General features: G+C 40.5%; 1 protein-coding gene across 9 annotated transcripts in view; it reads left to right on the forward strand.

The window, feature by feature from the left end:
* LOC133410360 (interleukin-1 receptor accessory protein-like 1) overlaps positions 1-15595 on the forward strand; it is a 234255-nt gene that overhangs the window by 134255 nt on the left and 84405 nt on the right. The window lies entirely within an intron of this gene.

A 15595-nucleotide genomic window follows, 5' to 3' on the forward strand; every position in this document is an offset into this window, starting at 1 on the left:
CACACAGGCACGGGGAGAACATGCAAACTCCACACAGGCGGGGCTGGGATTTGAACCCCGGTCCCCAGAACTGTGAGGCAGATGTGCTAACCAGTCGCCCACTATTCCGGCTATTTTTGCATAAGTTGGTCATAAAATGTAGTCTGAACTTCATCTAAATCATAAGAATAAACAAACACTTAAACGAATAGCACAGAAACAATTGTGTTTTCATATTTTTATAGAGCATAACATGTAAACATTCACAGGACAGGGAGGACAAAGTAAGTGAACCCTTGGATTTAATAACTGATTGACCCTCCTTTGGCAGTAATAACTTCAACCAAACATTTCCTGTAGTTGCAGATCAGACATGCACAATGATCAGGATGAATTTTGGACCATTCCTTTTTACAAAACCGCTGCAGTTCAGCAAGATTCCTTGGATGTTTGGTATGAATAGCTCTCGAGGTCATGGCACAGCATCGCAATCGGCTTGAGGTCAGGACTTTAACTGGCCCACTCCAGAACACGTATTTTGTTCTTCTGAAGCCATCCTGTTGTTGATTTGCTTCTGTTTTGGATCATTGTCCTGTTGCAACACACATCCTCTTTTGAGTTTCAACTGTTGGACAGACGGCCTCAGATTCTTCTGCAAAATATCTTGATGAAAATGATTTTTTCCATTGATGATAGCAAGCTCTCCAGGCCATGAGGAAGCAAAGCACGCCGATATTATGCTCCCTCCACCATGCTTCACAGTTGGGTTAATGTTTTGATGTTGGTGTATTGTGCCATTTTTCCTCCATATTTTCCCGTGGCCAGACCAGCTTTAAGCTTTTTCTGCAGCAAGTGCAAAAAAAGGTTGAGAAAAAATAAGTTGACAGTTCACTTTGAAATATTCCATAACTCAAAACTTTGCGATTTTGACACTCCTCGTCACACTGCAGCTCAATGAGCTCCAGCTCCAGGTGGTCTGGAGCATCATTAGGATCCACGGAAAAAGTCTGATCTCCTTTTCAATAGCTGCAAAAGCCCTGAAACGCTGTTGAAACACAGATTAAATGTTTTCTGCATACCTCCTCATTTGCGCACAGATATTGTTTCCTGTAAAACTGGTCATCATTTCCTGCAGTGATGGGAAATGTGTGGTATTGGGCTGCATTTGTGACAGGTGCCTTTGAAAAAGTAGCAGCTTTGTCCCAAAAACTTTGAAGAAGGAATATAGCTGGCTTATCACTGCATTTTGCCCCTGAAGGCTCATGTTCAGCACGTTCAGATGTCGTGTTATGTCAACTAAAAATCCAAAATCAGCCAGCCAAACAGGATCAGAGATTTCCGGGATCAGTTGTCTCTTTTGTGCCAAGAATTGTCTGATTTCCTTTCTGACGGAGTAGAATCGCTGCAGTATAGACCCCCGACTGAGCCATCTTATGTCATTGTGATACACATCATCTCCATATTCAGCGTGGATGTCGAGTAGAAACTGTTGAAACTGGCGGTGGCACAGGGCTCTGGAGTGAAAATCATTAATAGCCTTTATCACCGGTTTCATGATGTGATCATATTTCAGATGTTTGGCACATCGAACTTGTTGGTGAATAACACAATGGAGCTTATAGCTTTGCCTCCTTCTTCGCTGACTTTTTTGCAGACTGGCCTTGATAGCCCACTTTGCTCACCAACCATGGCAGGTGCGCAGTCTGTAATAATCCCAGTGATTTTATTCCATTGTGGTTTCATGTCATCTACAGTGGAACAAACAGAAGCAAACAAATCTATTCCTCTCGTTTGGTCCTTAAGGCTCTGAAGGTCGAGTAGCTCTTCACTCATGTTCATTTCATTGTCCACTCCTCTCAAAAAAAATCAGTAACTGAGCGGTGTCAGATGCATCTGCGCTTTCTTCGCAGGCTAACGAAAAAAAAGTCAAACTCCACTCCTTTTTACCTCTCACTGTCTCTTGATATCAGATGAAATTTCTTCAACCCTCCGTGCCACAGTGATATGACCCAGGGTGACATTGGCAAACTCTTGCTTTTTCTCAGGACAAATTTTCTCCACCATTTTCATCACGCAGTCTTTAATAAATTCACCCTCAATAAAAGGTTTGCAGTGCTTGGTAATCAGCATTGCCACCTTGTAGCTCGCGTTTGTAGAATTTGCATTTGAGTCACGGGCTCTTGTAAAAAAAAAAACGCTGGTGCGCTATCAAAACAGCTTCCAGTTGCTTCAGTTTTTCGGCACGTTCGTTCGCCGTTAGCTTGTCGTAGTTAGCATGTTTCGTCTGGTAGTGCCTCTTAATATTGAATTCTTTGAAAACAGCCACAGTCTCTTGGCAAATTAGGCAACATATTATTGATTTTATGATGAGATGCTTCGGGCCGGAGGAAGTTTGGACACTGGCCGGATTTGGCCCGGGGCCCGGACTTTGAGCATGCCTGCTAATCCATCCATCCATTAATTTTCCGTACCGCTTATCCTCACTAGGGTCGCGGGTGTGCTAGCACCTATCCCAGGTGTGCTAGCACCTATCACAGCTGGGTACATCCCAAACTGGTCGTCAGCCGATCGCAGGGGACATAACGACAAGCAACGATTCACACTCACATTCACACCTCCGGGCACTTTAGAGTCCTCACTTTACCTACCATGCATATTTTTGGAATGTGGGAGGAAACTTGAGTACCCAGAGAAAACCCTCGCAGGCGCAGGTAGAACATGCAAACTCCACATAGGTGAGGCAGGATTTGAACCCGGGTCCTCAGAACTGTGAGGCAGATGTGCTAACCAGTCACACCCCCGTGCAACCCACATGCTTTGATGATGATTTGATTGATTTGATTTGATGATAATATGAAAAAACATTTTCTTGTTGCACTGCCATTCAATTTTCGACCATATATTTCCACTTAGGCCCAGAAGGAAACTTGAGAGGAGAGGAAGTATTGAAATGATAAACTGTGAAAGTGGAACTTTTAAGATTGCTAGAATATTTTTGCTCAGACATGACCTTTCAATCATCCAGAATAAGTATGTATACAACTTTATGCAATGTTATCATCAACCTCCCACTGATAATTCCAATCACCAACAAATCATTCTCACTTCCCTCCATCAACAGCTTGCGGGCTCTCTCAAAGGAGCTCCATGGGACGAAATGTCAGATTCCATTTAATTATAATGAAGGCCAATAGAACAATAATCAAACTGCTCCATGGTTGATGTAAAGTGACGCTCTCTTTTGAAATGAAATTCCAAATTATATGCATTTTATGTAAAGTGCACAGTTTGATCTTTTTGATTAAGCAGGATAAAGGGGAGGTGATGAACTACATATATAGGGATCATCAACTTTAGTAGAAAAAAAAAAAATGTAACTGGAGTTACTGAGCTGTTCTTCTGATGCTGTTAACCAGCCTTTTATATGTTGAACCAGCAGACTGTCAGGCATGCTTTGTAGTATGACCATATAAATAACCGAAAAGTGAGAGGTGACATGGAAATACATTGGTTTTGCATCAAATTAATCTGCCTCCTTGTTTTGTGCCATCATTTGCTATATCTACCTTAAAGCTGAGACCTGCAAGACTATTACAGACAAATGGACAATCAGTAGCACAAATTGAAAACAAGCTGTCATCAGCATAGAAAAAAGTCAGTGGGTATTTTTCAAGTTTTTGTATTTATGTATTTATTTGTTTGTTTGTTTTACCTGCCAACCCCAATAAACATCATAGATCGTGGGTACATTATTAACTCTGTCACACCCTGCTTTTGTGAAAGATCTCTGTAACCCAAGATGTCTGTAACCCAGCTCACCATTAACTTAAGGTAATCACCTGGGTAGTCCTTTTTTCTTGAATCAACCATTTCTTGGACCAGCGCTTTTGAAGCTAGATTTGATTCACAGGAAAAAGAGGTGGAATAAATAAGCATGAAGCAGCAAAAGCAAGGAAAACTCAGACACCAACAGATAAGTATAGTATTGACATTTTTCTACAAGGGGTTTGAATGAATAAACTGAAAATTAAAAAATTGCATATATTATCATATTTTCTCCAAAATGCAGTGTTATAAACTGTTCCCAAAATACTTTTTAAAGGTAATTGCACCCTTTAAACATAAAAACCTTAAGAGTTGCTGAATTGAGCTTACTGTCTCTGTGTTGTTGTACTTACTTATATATTATATCTATTTATCACTGAAATTGACATTTTTATTGTGTATTTATGACTAAAACGAACAGTACCTGTTTATGGCTTCTTCTTCGGAAAGTTACGTGTTTTTTCAGCCTGTAAGCAACCTTAAACCTTAAGGTAGTCTAGTTGAAAAATCCCATCAACTCCAGTTGAACAACAGTAAAACAGTGTTATATATATTACCAAGGAAAACAAAGAAATTAAATTGAATATAACATTCACAATGACAAGTGAATGAGTCTCTTTTCTTTACAATGGAATGCAATAACGCTCAAATAATCATCCATCCATCCATCCATTTTCTGAGCCGCTTCTCCTCACTAGGGTCGGGGGCGTGCTGGAGCCTATCCCAGCTGTCATCGGGCAGGAGGCGGGGTACACCCAGAACTGGTTGCCAGCCAATCGCAGGGCACATAGAAACAAACAACCATTCGCACTCACATACACACCTACGGGCAATTTAGAGTATTCAGTCCACACTAAATTCTTTGAGATTCAAGTATAGATTAGTTCCCAGGTTGACGTAACAGGTTTGAGTTTTATGGTTGGGTTGGCTCGCCAGTCGCCACCACTACTCTCCTCTGTACCACCTAAGTGTAGTTGAAGCAGACAGCAGTGGAAATCCACTCCAGAAATAAGGCAAATCCAGCATTGACCAAAAACAGGTAACAAAAAAGACCCGGCCTGAATAGGCTGAGCAAAAGTGCTCCTTTATCTATTACAATTTATTCAATCTAGCAATACCGTTTCAATATAATCGTGAATAAGCAAGCAAAAAAAAAATAACTAAAAAAAAAAACAACAAAAAAAAACCAAGAGAAGTGTTTTTCTAAATGTCAGTGCATGAATTAATTTCTCCAACTCGCCATCTGCCTTCCATTGTCAACTACGCAAACAAGGTATAAAAATACACAGATTTTATTTCACATGCTATCTCACAAAATGAAGTGCACTCAACTGAATGGGAAGTCAATATAATTTTGCTGACAGATGTTAGTACAACTCCCGTTCCCCAAAATGTTGCATGCTCGAAGCTACAAGTTTGGCTTACCATAGCGGGGAGCACATTAGTATCCATGGAAAAAAAGGGTGAAAAGAGGCTTTGATAGCTTCTACTTCAAACTACACAAAAATAAACCAAAGATTATGATTTACCGTAATTTCTCGTGTATAATGTGCATTTTTCCCCGCCCAAATTTGTCATAGGTCAATAGTGAGCATTATATATAGGTATAGGAAAAATGGAAAAAAACTTTCACATTTTATAAATGTATGCCGCCATCTAGATGTTATGAAAAAGCTGTACACTTTCATTCACAAATGCCCCCGCCACCTAGAGGTTATGAGAAACGTGTACACGTTCATTCCAATATCACAGGGGTATGTATGACTGCATATATGTACAGTTGTGCTCATAAGTTTACATACCCTGGCAGAATTTGTGAGATATTATATTTTTAAATATGACTGATGACTGAGCAACTACCATCATTAATTTATTTATAGTTATGTTATGTTTAATGATAATGCTTTTCTGAAATTCCCAACCGTTTAATTAGAATCCCATTAAAATAAAATTAAATGTGTTTCGCCTGGTCCTTCATGTATTCTTGAAAGAATTGTACCCATCTTACAAATTCTGCCTGGGTAATCAAACATATGAGCATAACTGTGTGCGCTCTGATACACCAATGCAAAGGGTAGCGTGGAATGCCAGGAAGGGCCTTCGAATTCAAATAGTCAATATACCACATTCTGATTCGTCAATGTGGAGCATAGTGTGAAAAGAAGAAATCACTTTGAAATCAGCTATTTTTATTCACAATATCGCCTGTTTTTAGAGCGTCAGCCTCACAGTTCTGAGGACCCGGGTTCAATCCCCGGCCCCACCTGTGTGGAGTTTGCATGTTCTCCCCGTGCCTGCGTGGGTTTTCTCCGGGCACTCCGGTTTCCTCCCACATCCCAAAAACATGCATTAATTGGAGACTCTAAATTGCCCGTAGGTGTGAATGTGAGTGTGAATGGTTGTTTGTACGTGACCTGCGATTGGCTGGCAACCAGTTCAGGGTGTACCCCGCCTCCTGCCCAATGATAGCTGGGATAGGCTCCAGCACGCCTGCGACCCTAGTGAGGAGAAGCGGCTCAGAAAATGGATGGATGGATATCACCTGTTTCATCACAAACACTTTGAAATAACACACTCTCCGTTTAAATGGAAGTTTTCTTCTTATATCTGAGATTTAGTTTGCATTTATATCAAAGTTAATAATTTTAATCGAAGCTCTAGTTTAATGTTCCCTTTATCTTATTCAAGGCCTAATAGTAATCTTGGTTACACTTCACCTGTCAGTCCCCCATGTCCCTGTTGATTCATTGGCCTATGAAGGAGGTTGGAACAGAATTTCATCTTAATTGATGAGATGATTAACATGGCCAAGGTACAACAAGAAAGGAGATGATTTCGTGAGATGATTTATGAAGTGATCATTTGCAGCAATTTAAACTACATTATGTAATCAGCTGGAATAAAAGTAAAACGTCTTTATTCCATGCACTGTTTAATTCGGCTTCTCCTGCTGTCGACATTTCAAATGTGTTATACGTTTTTAAAAAATTAATTGAATACATTTTGACAATTCACAAAGCCCCTGTCCTTCTATCAGATGAAACAGAACTGAAGTTATATCAGCTCTGCCTACAGACACAAAAGTTGAAAATAATACTGAAGCTACTACAAAACACGGAGGAGGCTTGGTTATATGTTTTTTTTTTGTTGTTGTTTGTTTTTTTGCAGCATCTGGTACAGGGTGGCATTTTGGAGGGAAATGTGCAGCCCAATGTCAGAAAGCTCAGTGTCAGTCGCAGGTCATGGGTCTTTTAACAGGATATTGGCCCAAAACACACAGCTAAAAACACAAAAGAATGGCTTATGCTATTGGAACATATGTGGAAGAAGATCAACAAAACATTTTGGTGAAGGCACCCTTCAAACCTGAGACAGCAGGAGCGGTTTGCTCATGAGGAGTGGGCCAAAATACCTGTCGACAGGTGCACAAGTATCATTGCGAGTTACAGAAATATTGATTGCAGTGATTGCCTCAAAGTTATTTTGTTGCATAAAAACATAAATGGTCATTTTTGTGCAGACCAGTCAAATTATTTTTGGTTTAATAGATTCCATCCGACTGCAATTTAAAAACAATGCTAGATCATTATTTAATTTTCTGTAAATGTTGATGTATTACTTTTGCCCGTCTGACGTTATTTCAGTGAACATTGTGTTTTTTTTCTTTCTTTAATGGAAGGGTAGAAACTATTTTGCCTGTATGTAAGTTTAGGCGCTTGATTGATATCAATGTTCACTTCATATTCTTTTCAAGCTTGCTTTCATTTGACTCACCATGACGTCAGTATTTTCACACCCTTCGAGTGGCGCCATCTCAGTGGGAGCTTGCTGTCTTAATTAAGGCTGTCACTCAAGCATCTGTCGAAACTGGCTTTTCTTAACCACCTGGCTGCCCCATAGTTGCTTTTTTGTCATCCTTTCTTTTGTTAGGCTGTAATTATGTTCTTTTCGACTTTGGACCTTGCTTGGCTGTCCCTAACCACTGCATAAGACCTTTTTTACATTTAGTGCCATCCACTAAACACAGCAACGGTGGCACCAAATTGGAAGAAAAAGGCTCTCTTTCAGTTCAAACTTTTAATCTCCACTCAAGAATGAAAACATTTTTCGTGTTAAATACTCTACTGAAATAAGTTGTCTTGAGTGTTTTATGAGACAACTGTTGTCTAGAAATATTAGGCTTTACACGATCAGGATTTTTGGGGCCGATCAGCGAGTTTAAAAAAACGATAACCGATCACAAGATGGAGGAATTATTTAAGTCTATTTAAAAGACCTGTTCATTTACTGTATACACGTGTACTTAATTGCTCAAAAAAAAATATTTAAAATAAATAATGTATCTTTGTTCCTCTATGTATGCCAGTGAGGCATAATGAATGGTCTTCTATTAGATGGCAGGAGGTAAAGACAGTAATTAATGTATCCACTATTTGTGACATTTTTGTTTGTTGGTGTGCCGTGAGATTTTTCAATTGTTAAATATGTTCCTTGGCTCCATAAAGGTTGGTAGTCACTGCTTTAGTCAGATCGTGTATTCTAATCATTCAGGTCAAACTAACATTACATGACAGAAATAATGGGTGCTAACTTACTTAAATTAAATTACTTCACCCACAACGAAACTTTAGAGCATGATACGACAGAACGGCGGCATGTTTTCGTCCAACCGTTTGTGGTACCACTAGTTTGCTAGGCTACATAACATTTTATTGTTTGCTTGTGAGCCGTATTGTATTAAAAGTATGTGAACATACCTCAAGCAAGCCTTAAACGAACGTCCTCTCCTGTCCTAAGCACCGGTGACCACCAACGCACGTTTCCCCCCATTTTGGTTTTATAATAGTTGGCGCACTCCACTCTTGTTGTCGTCGCCACGGTAACGAGTGTATCCGGCCACATTTGAGAAGATAAAGCCCAATGATCGTACGAAATGGGATGCGGTGGTATCGGAATACAAGATTTTATTGCGGTAGTCTGACAGTGCAATCGTGAAAGAGCAAATTTGTCTTGTAGTCTGATCCGGGCATTACGTGTTGTCTGTCTGTCCCACACCGCCAACGTTTTTTTTAAAAAAAAAATGTAAATAACTTCTTTGGCCGTCACATATTTACAGTACTACGTCAAAAGACATGCGACAAGGATAAAAATAAACTAGCTTTTGGATTCAAATATACTGTGCACGCGGCGACGTGGAGTAAATGTCTTTTGCGGAGCCGATCAATGACGTCATTGATCGGATCGGCGAATTATGACATTAAAGCCGATCAGCATAAAATGCTACATTTCGGCCAATACCGATCAACCCGATCAAATCGGCGTAAAGTCTAAAAATTATTAAAGCCTTGCCAATAATGTTTTGCTCGTTTGCACTTATGGCTTTTAGGGTTTATTTTGTTACTCAGTGTTGTGAAAATGAACTTACCGGTATATTTAATTCCCTATGTATGTTGTTATCATGCAGAATTGTAGATCTGAATCCGGGTCTGGAGGGGTTCCAGGTAAATTGTTCCCAGTCATTATAAGGAGGCAACCATGTCTAGATGTGCAAACATGGTTTATGTTCACACTTCTGTCTTCATGGGAAGCAGCGGTCTCTCAATAAAGTTGAATGGAAACCCAATGTCAGTATTAGGCAGTCACTGCCACGAGCAATGCCCAAAATCTTGGAAATCAAAGAATATTATTCTGGTGCTTCCACCATCCAGGATCATGAAATATAGCTCTGTAATTGAATTTTGGACAGCAAGCTGTTTAATCCTGCTATTGTCAAAGCCTCTGTGATACTTTGACTTCCCCATCAACTGTGTGTTACCCAACCTGGTGTATCAACTCAGTCCCACTCTGAAAAGAATTCAGGCAGGTTTCCATTTGATGCCACCATAAAATGAGCAACACACTGGCAGTATGATTGATTGAAGGAGAACAAGTGGGTGAAGCAAAAGCGAAAAGACATAAGCATCATGTAGCATGTGCACAGCCTTGGTTACACATCATCTGTGTTTCCCTGTGGATGTGTAACTTCTGTATAACTTTAACAGTATAACTTTAACAATACCTACCCCTGGCAGATCCAAACCACATGAACATGCTGACAAGGAAGAGTTCCATTAAATTGTTTGACTTGACCAATGTAGCACAAGGTTAGATGACTTTAGTCAGTGTCCCGTGTCTGATGAGGGGCAATTTCTGGGCAAATACTGTTTGGCAAACATCAGGCTGGAAAATATTACTACTGGAGGACATCATGCATTTCATATGGTGGAATTTGTGTTTTATGCTATGTGCTTTTTATGTTATTATGTTGAATATGTTACAGTATATATCGTAAGTGTGGCCAGTACATTGAAACAGAGATTAACGTTGCTGTGCTTTTGTGAGATATAATTTACATAAATTACATGCCTTTTTATATATTAAGGCTATATCTCATTTCTTTATTTGCAAACTCCTTGGTCCTCGATCTCCCTCCTCTGTTTACGTTAGCTCCTCCCACCAGAGATCCCATCAAGGAATACTGTCACAACACATGTTCACCTTATGCTTTATGTTTCAAGTGCAATTAAGTTAAACTCAAATATTATCAACACTGTTGCCTTGCACAACTCTGCCTATTAAAAGACGATTGTGACCACTCGCTCGCAGCACATACACTGTATTTGAAGTGACTTGTAAATATGTATACAGGTTTGATGTTTCTTACGTATTATGTGGAATGCAAAATCAATGTAAAAAAATCCAATGTGGAAAAGTAATTTGACAAATTGACATCTTAAAATATTTTTTCACTGCTTAGTAACATGAGCCAGAGTAATTAAGCAATTTCAGTATTAAATACTGCCAAAAATTAAAGAAAATCAGCAATATATATATATATATAAATAATCAAGGAATGACAAAAACAAATAATTAACTAATGTATTTTGATTTTAAGTCTGCTGTAGCTGGTACACACCCTGTTTTTTATACTGTATCAGTATTTCACTGTCAAGGAGCAAAAAGACTTCCGCAAAGGAAACATCAGTGATTCCTCGATTATACTGCAGCTCCCCGTGGAAGTTCCTTGATGCTTGATCCTCGCTCCTTGATGCACATTTAAGAGAATTGAGATGCTCCTTGGCAGCAGATTATTTAGCACATCTCCCTCATTCTTCTGAGGTTTGTGTTTCGTATCCAGGTTGTCCTGTGTAGAATTTGTATGTTCTCATTGTGCTTGCATCGGTTTTGTCCGGGTAGTCCCGCTTCTTCTCACATTCCATAAACATGCCTGCTTGGTTCATTGAAGACCCTGAGATGATCTTTAATATGGCAGCATGATAACTTCCAGGTCACAGTGGAAGCATTCAGGAGCTTAGAAATAATGCATGAAAGGCCATACTTTCCCATTTGCAGTGTTGGAAAAGTACGTTTTCTATGTGAACTAGTTTGAAGTTCAGTTCACCATTCCTCAAATGAACTACCTTTTTTTTTTTTTTTTTTTTGGAATATGTTGCTGACGGACTGTTATCCTCAAAATATTGTCATTCCATTTCCTCATTGTTGCAACCCAAACAAACAGACAAACAACCTTTCGCACTCACATTCACACCTACGGACAAATTACAGTCTTCAATTAGCCTACCATGCATGTTTTGGGGGGAATATGGGAGGAAACCGGAGTACCCGGAGAAAACCCATGGAGGCAGAGGGAGAACATACAAATCCACAGAGGCGAGGCCGGATTTAAACCCGTATACTCCTGTCTTCACCAACTATGATGTAATATGTCAATATTTGGCCGTCGGCGTAACGTGGAAGGGTCTGTAGGGACACATCACGGCCATTGGGCAGTCGGTGAGCGTATATGGGCCAGGTGTAACCCGCACGGCTGTCACCAGCCATTGGCGGCTCAGAGCACAGGAGCAGTTAACTAAATCTAAACGTGCAATATGATGTTTAAGCTTCCCTGGGGGCTAGACTTACTACAGCCACTGGATTGCGGATGAGGAAACGCGCTTGTGTTTGGCAGAATGCACGCTTGGCAGGGAAAGCCCACACTTAAGGGTTACTCCACCCAGAGTGCGCAAATGGCAAGAAGGTGTGCAAATGATAGAATTAAAGTCGAGGGCAGAATGGGCTCACTCAGAAAAGCACGGAGATGCGCGCCTTTTCTGACTTAAGCATACAGGAGAATATGACTCTAAGGGAAATGAGATCCACCCTATGTGTGCAGTTAGTGGACTCAACATAGCCATCACCTACAGTGCTTTGTGTCACTCGTGCTGACTGGGAATCCCCAAGTCACCCATCACTTTCGCTGCAAGTGTATGTCAAACATACATACTTGTCAGATATCAATCAATTAGCAAACTGTACTTACAAATGCTCCTCTTGCACGTTCTACATCTGGGTCGGGTAATTAAGATGAGGCGTAGCATAATTAATGCATTCGCTTGGCTAATTAGTACTCACTCAGGGACGTAGTTTTCAAGTTGAGGGAATTGGTGCTAAATTAGTGTTCATGTAATTCCACACTTGAGCAGTAACTCTTTGCATGCCTGGATGGATGGATGGATGGATGAATAGATGGATGGATGGATATGGAACAGGGTTAGGGTTCTCCAGAAGTTAAACACCATGTAAAGGGAATTCAGAGATTGGTTTCTAAATACATTAAATATGTTTGAAGGTATATAATTGAAAACATGCAAAGACTGAGAACGATGTAGTACGGAATTGTTGAGATACTGTCCAGCATTAAACACATTTTCACCATTTCAATTGTCTGGATTTTTTTTAGGCATGGCCAAAACGAAGCCGAGGTGCACACACGGGCTTTCTGGCATGAGTTGACCCTTCCGCGCTTTATAAGTACACAGCACCTTAATTCCATCAGTGGCTATCCAGCGCAATTGTGAGTTACTTAGTTATAATAACTGGGTTCATTTCAACCACTACGGCGTGCAGTTATCTAACTAGCTATGCAAACACCCTGAAAAACGTATCTTCCCTGTATGCCACAATTTACAGAAAAGCTTCATGTCATTCACAATTCACAAAGAATTGTCGGGTTTTAACTGGCAGGAAGTATGTGCTCAAATGTCTATCAGTGTGAGCTGCAGACTACAGAACCTGTGCCGCTGTGTTTAATGAACAGTTAACTTTCCCTGAAGTGCCTACGTTATGTGGATCCAGACACCGGGGCACATGACGGAGCGAGGCAGTGATGTATTGGAAAGTAGTCGATCTCCAGCATCTGGAAGCCTGTTAGCCCGCAAACTAGCAAGCGGCTAGCACCAAGTCGCTGCGATATATACTCCGGGCGCCAGAGTCTTCAAGCAGAGGTATTTTTCTCGAACATTTCGGGATACAGTATGTAGGCATATGCTAGACATGCGAACATACAGACCCTTTCCAAAAAAAGTTGAGTATCATTTCCATAATTCCATTCAAAAAGTTTACCTTTCATAGATTATAGATTCAGGGCCCACAATTGAAACAATTTTCAGCATTTATTTGTTTATTTTTACATAATTTGGGATTCCAGCTCATAAAACCCACAAAATCAGGAATTCAAAAAATGAATTCATTCCTCTTCCGTTCCGCTTTATCCTCACTCGGATCGCGGGTGTGCCGGAGCCTATCCCAGCTATCTTCGGGCGAGAGGCGGGGTACACCCTGAACCGGTCGCCAGGCAATCGCAGGGCACACATAAACAAACAACCACAGTCACATTCACACCTACGGACAATTTAGTCTTCAATCAACCTACCCTGCATGTTTTTGGGATGTGGGAGGAAACCGGAGTGCCCGGAGAAAACCCACGCAGGCACGGGGAGAAAATGCAAACTCCACACAGGCGGGGCTGGGATTTGAACCCAGGTCCTCAGAACTGTGAGGCAGACATGCTAACCAGTTTCCACCGTGCCGCCGAATTCCCAAAATTTGAAAAGTTAAAGTTAGCGAAAGTTAAGCGTTTTAAGCGGACACGTCGACAGCATCAGAAAGCTAAGAGCACGTCTCAATTGCTCACGATTTTGAAGCCTGATTTCATTTTCTAGGCGATTTTTTTATTCATTCAAATTTGGCTGGCTTTTTAACTAGTCTTCTGTGTAGTTGGTATGTCGAATTCATAGGACATTTTTGTTTGCACTTGTCAGGGACTTTAATGCTTCTTTTAAGCATCTAAGAGCCCCGACTAATTGAAATTTGATTTTTTTAATGCTGTTGTTTGTTTACACGATGTAAACATTTGATCCAGTTTATGGACCGCTGATTTAGAGCATGGTAGGCGCACCTCCTTTTTAATTGATGGACCTCCAAACATGCATTTAGTCATAAACTCTTTAATCCGATCAAATGACTTGAATTTTAAGCCATTTCCAAATTTGAAGTGTGCTTCATCTTTTTCACAGATTTCAAGGACATTCCCAAGTCTCAGGAATAGTACTTGTTCCTGAATTTCCCCACACCCTGTGCTGAATGAATTACACCTTTTTAGTGTTGTCCACATTCATTCACAGCTTACGCACATTAGGTGCGTTCAAAGTCTGGACTTGAGAATCTGCATTGAAGTGAGCAAGTCCAAGTGCGGAAAACATTATTTACGTGCGAATGAGAAAATATGGCCAATATTATATTAGCCATTCCTAGTTGTGACTCCCCCCTCTTCACTCTTCTGCCCTCCATGTCACTAATATGAGGACCACTGTTGGCATTGTTGGTTGAAGTTTTTTTTTTTTTTTTTTTTTTGAAAAATAGTCGCTAGGTGGTTGTAAAAGTTGCTAAATATAGCAACAATGTCACTAAGTCTGCAACACTAAAGACACAAGTTGTGCTCGCTCTCTTGTACTGCCAGTGCCTACACACTTGCACATTGAAATAAAAGCACCGCTTTCAAAATATATGTACCTAAGCTATAAAAATCAAGTGTCACAGGTGCAAAAGTAATACAAGTGACAAGCCATTGTCCCCTTAAAGGTTCAATGTCGCTTTTCTCTTAATGCCAAGCAGAAGGGTGTCTTTGTTGCATGCTCACATAAGTCTGCATACCACCCTTTGTCAGGGAGATTGCTTACCAGCACTTGGGTCAGTGGCCCTTCCCCGTTGCTTCTTTGATGTGATAGAAATTGATTGCACTGCTTGCCGGCAACACTGATGACAAGTTGTTTTAATGGACCTACAGCTGGCTTATGTTGGAGTTTAATGGGGGGTGGAGGTTGCACTGCAAGGTTTTTTTGTTCTCCGTACACCGCAGAGAATGTAGAACCAAGTCTGCGCTTATTTGTAATATGTCTAGTGTGGTAAGGCACTTTTCTTTCAACACGCTGCACTCCTTGGCTAGCTCCTCTTTTGAGTACTGATGTGTGCATTAGTGTTATCAGAGGGCAATTTGCAATGCTTTTCCATAAGCAAACCCCCCTTTTTGCACCTCCCCCCGTTTATTTTCATTGGTCTGCATACAGAAGCTGCTTTGAAGTAAACAGCATGTTTATAGTTTACAATATACAGTACATGAACTTCATACATAATCAAGAAAGTTTTATGGTATTTTCAGCTCAGTGGAGTTTGGGATTGCCCCATCTGAGTAATAAATTATGTTCTTCAAGTAATAATGTCTTCTCCATGTTTCATATGCAAGCCAACTAGGGCTCACTTTGTGACACGAACCCAATCAAGGTTCCCAGACTCCTCGACGCAGAAGCATCCAATTAAAATCTTGCTTCGTTGCTTAATGAATGAATCTTTGGACTATGGTGGACACAGTAAATCTGCTCAGGTTGGGCTACATTTACTGTGTTCCTCCTCCTTC

Source organism: Phycodurus eques, chromosome 1, assembly GCF_024500275.1.
Source record: "Phycodurus eques isolate BA_2022a chromosome 1, UOR_Pequ_1.1, whole genome shotgun sequence".
Lineage (NCBI taxonomy): Eukaryota > Metazoa > Chordata > Actinopteri > Syngnathiformes > Syngnathidae > Phycodurus > Phycodurus eques.